We start from the raw sequence: 6192 nt of genomic DNA, 5'->3' as shown, positions 1-6192 counted from the left end.
AACTTCTTCCCTTATTTATCCTCTGTTTGCATTACCCCAGCTTTTCTTGTCGTCTTTCTACTCCGTTCTTACATCTCCTGTCTACTCTGATATCCTCCTACCATCCTCTACTCCTTTACCTGTAAAACAAACACATGCATATTTCAGAGATGAGATGTGGTGAAGCGTTTAAGACACATTGAGTCCTATGTGTGCGTGACGGGGACTAATGCCCTGTTATCTCCCATGGTGCCACTTGCTTCAACATGCGAGCATTAAACATAAAAAACACAAAGCTGCTGCTGGCAGCTATGGAATGAAGAGAGAGGAATGAAGGAGGAATGGAATGTGAAGGAGATGGAGAGATGATGATAGTGTTGATTATAAAACGTTAGCAGCCTAATGCACTAATTAGAATCAGAATAGGCTTTATTTGCTAGGTATGTGTACACATACTAGGGATTTGGCTTAGGGCTGAAAATTGTTCACGATCTGCTTACTTATGATACAATAATAAAATCAGACACAGGCTACAGAATAGAGAGCACACATACACACTAAACAAAAACAATATAGACAGATTGACAATAGTGCAGTGAGCAGAGTGCAAAGGATGTAGAAGTAAAATTATTATATTTTTTATTATTATCATTAATATGTATACATCGGAGGTGGATGTGATATCCAGGTACACCTACATGTAGACAGTGTGATGAAGCATAGTGCAAACGATGCTGGAATAAATAAGTCTTATGTGCAGGTGTTATTTACTTGAGGTAGGTGGATTGGTACACAGCGTATACAGTATGAAAATATAACAAGCTCTGAAATAGAGAATGATGAATAAATAATAAGTGGTGACCAGTAAACAGGTGGCTGATTAGAGGCAGAGTTACTGGGTTATTGCACAGGAATTGTTCCTGACACTGTGAGTCAGAGTCAGCTGTTCATCAGAGTGATGGCTTGTGGGAAGAAAATGTTCCTGAGTCTGTTGGTTTTGGTGTACAGTGCTCTGTAGCGCCTATCAGAGTGGAGAAGCTGGAACAGGTTGTGTCCGGGGTGAGATGGATCTGCAGTGATGTTTCCTGACTCTGGGAAATGTATAAGTCCTGAATGGAGGGCAGGTTGGCACCGATCATTTTTTTCTGCAGTCCTGACTGTCCGTTGTAGTCTGCTCCTGTCCTTTTTGGTGGCAGATCCAAACCAGACAGTGATGGACGTGCAGAGGACAGACTGTCTGATGGCTGTGTAGAAGTCAGGTCAGTAGGTCCTTCGGCAGGTTGAGCTTCCTGAAGTACAGCCTTGCATCCACACCTAAGGACAATTTTGGCAACACCAATTAACCTAGCCTGCATGTCTTTGGACGGTGGGAGGAAGCCGGAGCACCCGGAGAGAACCCACGCGGACACGGGGTGAACATGCAAACTCCACACAGAAAGGCCGGGGCAACCGGGGTTTGAACCCACAACCTTACTAACCACTGCACCGCGACGCCGTCTATGGACACATTTATTTCTGTTTTGCACTTACCTATACACCATTCAGTACAGTAAAGTGAAAAATAAATAATCCCCCAAACAGCTGCCAATATCAAACAAAAGTAATCAAGTGTCTCTTTACTGTACATTAATTACAAAGGCACAATCATCAGAGGTGAACCATTCAAAAGTAGTTTGTAACAAGTTCATCCCTAATTGCATGTCCAGTCAGTCCCTCATTCTGAGATTGCCTCCTAAAAACTACAAGCTGCTCTCTGAACTCTGAATAATCTTTATTTTAACTATTGGACTGTTGAACAACACATAGTCAAAATATCCACAGTGTGTCTGTGAATAATGTATTTTTGTGGGTCAGTTGGGATATCTGACTGTTTAAATGGAAACGTTTGTTTTATTGTACGTTTTCTTTGAATAAACGTGACCCCACGCTGCCTGTTCTACCTGTTGGACTTTATATCATTAATAGCCTACGGTGTGATATGTAGTCCCATTTAGAGCACTGGAAATCTGGATTTGGTAATCTTGAAAAGTTTGTATCTGGATCAGGGTGATCCAATCCAATGTTGCTTTGAAAAAAAGCCACAAAGGTAAGACGGATTACGTGATCCTAGAGAGCAAAACATGGGATTTCCAAATCCGGATCACTTTTTGAACTGGGCCCTGAGATGCAGTTGTTGGTGTAGAGGGAGAAGAGCAGTGGGGAGAGCACGCACCCCTGGGGGGCGCCAGTGCTGATAGTCCGGGTGCTGGATGTGATGTTCCTCAGCCTCACCTGCTGACTCCTGTCAGTCAGGACGTCTGTGATCCACTGACAGGTGGAGGCTGGCACAGTGAGCTGGGTGAGTTTGGAGCTGAGGATGTCCGGGATGATGGTGTTGAACGCCGAGCTGAAGTCCACGAACAGGATTCTTGCATATGTCCCTGGAGAGTCGAGGTGTTGCAGGATGTGATGCAGTCCCAAGTTGACATCATCCACTGACCTGTTAGCCTTGTAGGAAAACTGCAGAGGGTCCAGCAAGGGGCCTGTAATGTCCTTCAGGTGGGCCAACACCAGTCTTTCAAAGGACTTCATGACTACAGATGTCAGGGCGACGGGCCTGTAGTCATTTAGTCCAGAGATGGAGGGTTTTTTGGGGACCGGGATGATTGTGGAGCGTTTGAAGCAGAAGGGAACTTCACACAGCTCCAGTGATCTGATGAAGATCTGAGTGAAGATGGGGGCCAGCTGGTCTGCACAGATGGATGGAGACACACCGTCTGGGCCAGGAGCCTTCCTGATCTTCTGCCTTTGGAAGAGCTGGCGCTCATCCTCTTCACAGATCAATCGCATGGAGAAAATATAACTTTTTAAATAAATATTCACAGCATCACTCTGGCCGTACAACTGCGAACATGGCTGAAGACTTAAATTTGTTTTTCATAAGTTTTGTAAATATTTTATGAAAGCATAGGTCAATTTGAGCGCATCTTGTTGTTGTTGCTTTCTTCCGCTCCATGTCTGAGATGTACCTTTTTAGAAATTGCTCCACATGGGTGAATAACCTGTATAAGATGCTTTTAATATTTCATGAAGTTGAAATAAATAACTTTCCACGGGGTACCTGTTATTCCTCCCTTTCTCTAATGTATGTTCTGAAGCAGTAACTTGAATAATATGTCGTAAATCCCAGAATGCCATTCACCTTAGCACGCTAAAGTCTGACATGAAACACAGATCTCCCCCACAACACCACACAAAACCTAATTGTGTAAACAATATGTGAAGAGGGAGAAAAACTAGGAGAAGGGACGAGTAAAGGAGAGGAAGGAATAAGAGGGGGATAATTGAATAAGGGAAGAAGAGGAAAATGGAAGAGAAGGAAAAGAAAGTAAAGGAATATTTGGAGGAAACAGAGGAGGAAAGGGCATTAACATTTGTCTGAATTGCTGAGAAGAGTAGACGATTGATGAGTGGGGGGGAGAATGATTCAAAGAGAAAAAGGAGAGGATAGGCAAGTTACAGTGATTATATATTTTTTTTTAACAGAAGGACGGAAAGGATGTGTGCATTCCAGTTTCTTCACAGCAGCCTAATTTTAGAGTCAGGATTAGTGAGAGCAAGAAAATCTGAATGCACGTAGTTTAGGAAGCGAGCAAGACAGATGGCAGATTTTGGGCAATTGTGGGAAGGATTACACCTAATTTTCTCATTGTGATTTGACGAGGCTCCAGAAGAATGAGCTGAGACAAGATGTCCCTTCAAGTAGGCTCCACTATAAATGAAGGAAAAGTGCTCTCTTTCATTCAAACATCAAAATAAATCCTTTCCACTGATTGGACAAACCCACCAATCACTGAGGTGAGATTTTGATTTTGACAACTTGATACTTCATACTTTCACTCAACTATCCATCCATTTTCCGCAGCTAATCCAGATCCAGGTCATGGTGTCAGTAGACGAAGTATGGTAGCCCAAATGTCCTTCTGCCTAAGCATGTTCGTCACCTCATCCTGGGGGACACAAAGCATTCCAGATGGGATATATAATCCTTCACAGGTTGTCATTTGATTTTTGATAGGTTGCCAAACATCAAAAAGGCGGGTCCTATCTAATATGAGCCTGTCAGAGGGCAGATAGCAGACAGTAGAGGAAGAAGAGAGTGTCATGCAGCAAAGATGTGCAACCATTTTGGTGGAGACCATGATGGACCCTCATCCCTGAAGTATTTGCTTTAGTTTCTGTCTGCATCTACATGTTTATCTTAAATTAACAAAACCAAAGCAGAACTCAGTGCACGATTGTTAACATAAGAAGAGGATGTTGGATCAGCCCAACCACGCAACAACTCCGAGCAGTTGTGCATGGAACGATGTGATATCACAGTGTGCCATACAGCAATCAACAAACCAACAAACGGGCAGCTATGATACTAACACAAACCACCACTAGAGTTCTCTACATATCATAATACGGTGCAGTATTATCGTATGTTGTGGCCTGTTAGTAGCTTAGTGGTAAATAAATCCTCTACACTTGCCCTCACACCTCGGGTGTTCTCCCATTTGGACGGCGCCCAGAATACTTCCACAGGGAGACTTCCTGGAGGCATCGTGATGAAATGCTGATCTCAACTCCAGCCTCTGTTTGCATTGTTGCAGAACTAAATGATCTGCAAAAAGCAGAGATGCAGTCTCAGGGTCACCATACCAAACACACTCGGATCCCAGCTACACCTATTGACATTCTGTGTAGGAAAATCACAAACTGATCCAGGTCCAAAACCCCCTGAAAATGCACTTGACTTCCTGCAGAGAAAGTGGATACAGGTCTCAATCAGTAAAGGGCCCAATGTCTTGTAACAGTGATGGCAATCCATACTCTTGAACTACCCCCCCAAATCATAAGCTTTGTTCAAGTCCTCAAAGGCTGGATGGACAAACTCCCTTGAACCTGCAGTATCCTTGTAGGGTACAGACTGCAGGTTGCTCTTCTAAAATCCATTGGCCAAAGTCTCTTTTCCAGCTCCGTGCAATGTTCCATGTTTTATGTTTAGAGATTCGGGTGTTTCAAGGAGTGGCAAGTCAGAAGTCCTAATGTTAACAACCACGGCATCTGAAGTGTCACCGATTGTGACGCCATTGTCAAACCAGGCAAGAGAAGACAATAATTCCTATATGATAATCTTTGACTGGGCTTTCTGAGGAATCCAACATACACAATCTTCAATATGTCACACTAAACACGATAAAACAAGAAAATGTCGTGATTAACATTTGTTTACGTTTATGATTCCCCTTTATGTTCGTCAGCTTTCCATTTACCACAATTAATATTACTAATACTACAGACAAAGCGCAACACAGTGGCACAGTTATCCGAACCTAAGCCTCTCCACTTTGTTTACTTCATATTTTGCCGATGTGAGCTGTGTTCCTATCTCAGCAGACACACAGGCAGCCCAAGCAGGATTTATGGATAAGCTGACATTTTATTATGCTTATAGTGGGCAATGAAATCATCTCTGTTGTAGGGAGAACACACACAAAGGGCTATTTTTCCTCTATATGTCAGGAGCTGTAAAAGTCATTACAATGATTATTATGGCACAGACAAAAAGACATGCACGTAATGCATTAATGTACTGATGCTTTGACACTTTTGTGCTTATGACACGAAAGTAACTGCTAAACATATTCAAAACAAATGCCTACATTAACATACAATTATGCAAAACTCAAATGTATTTTAATTCAATAAGGCAGAAGGACATGTACACACAGCATCCTCGAAGCAGAGTGAAGGGGGCGAAGTGGAGATCCTGATTGTGCTGCATGAAATTAATAATCTGATGTTTATTATTTTGTGTTGTTCCATAGCTCATGATGGAGGAAGGTTTTTCCTGCAGGTTTGTTGACCAAAATGCTGAAAAACCTTATATTTGGTAAAGAGCATCAGTTGAGACTGAAACTGGAATATAGATGGGCAGCCACAGTTAATAATTGTGGCGCAAACTAAAGTCACAAGAGACAGGAAAATGGCCTTTTGGACGCTCTGTAGCCTCGTGTTTATGGACCTATCTTGTTGCTTTAATGTAGGCAAAATGCTTGACGTTCAGACATCACCCTGTGTATGAACTATATTAACCTTGGTATTAGACAATTCCGCAAAGTTCATATCACTTTTGTGTCCACATTTGTGTTGTGTGATGTTTTTTAATTATTGTTCTTCTACATG

The sequence above is a fragment of the Micropterus dolomieu genome, linkage group LG17, assembly GCF_021292245.1.
Source record: "Micropterus dolomieu isolate WLL.071019.BEF.003 ecotype Adirondacks linkage group LG17, ASM2129224v1, whole genome shotgun sequence".
Classification (NCBI taxonomy): Eukaryota; Metazoa; Chordata; class Actinopteri; order Centrarchiformes; family Centrarchidae; genus Micropterus; species Micropterus dolomieu.
The sequence above is the reverse complement of the archived record's forward strand: the minus strand, read 5'-3'. Positions refer to the sequence as shown.